The sequence below is a fragment of the Oncorhynchus keta genome, chromosome 34, assembly GCF_023373465.1.
Source record: "Oncorhynchus keta strain PuntledgeMale-10-30-2019 chromosome 34, Oket_V2, whole genome shotgun sequence".
Classification (NCBI taxonomy): domain Eukaryota; kingdom Metazoa; phylum Chordata; class Actinopteri; order Salmoniformes; family Salmonidae; genus Oncorhynchus; species Oncorhynchus keta.
In genome coordinates, this window is record NC_068454.1 from 40,188,477 (window position 1) to 40,188,937 (window position 461).

A 461-nucleotide genomic window follows, 5' to 3' on the forward strand; every position below is an offset into this window, starting at 1 on the left:
CTTTTATTGTGTATTAGATCATATCGGTTCAATAGTTGTTTTGCTCAGACATAAATAAACAACTCCAGGTGAAAACCAAAGGTCACAGCTTTCTGGGGGCTGGGACAACACTACTAAATTATGAAAATATTGCCCTCTTGCTAGATTGATGGTTAAAGCCATAGCGAATCTGTCAGTTGTTGTCAGTTCAACTGGTTTTAAAAACTATGATTTCCATTCTCAGAGAGTTGATAAAAACCTCCCAAGATTTTTTTCAGAACCTCCCTGTAACCTAAAAATGAACATTCCCAGAACACTTCACTTCTGTTTGAAAAACAATTCGTATTGCGGGTCTGGAAATCTATGTGGCTTACTTCCCACAACCAATGTGAAACCAAAAACAGACGTCCCCAGAACTTTTAATGTGCTAGCTGGGGAGCGTTAATCCTTTTAAATTCCAGTCGACAGAGGCGGAGCAAATC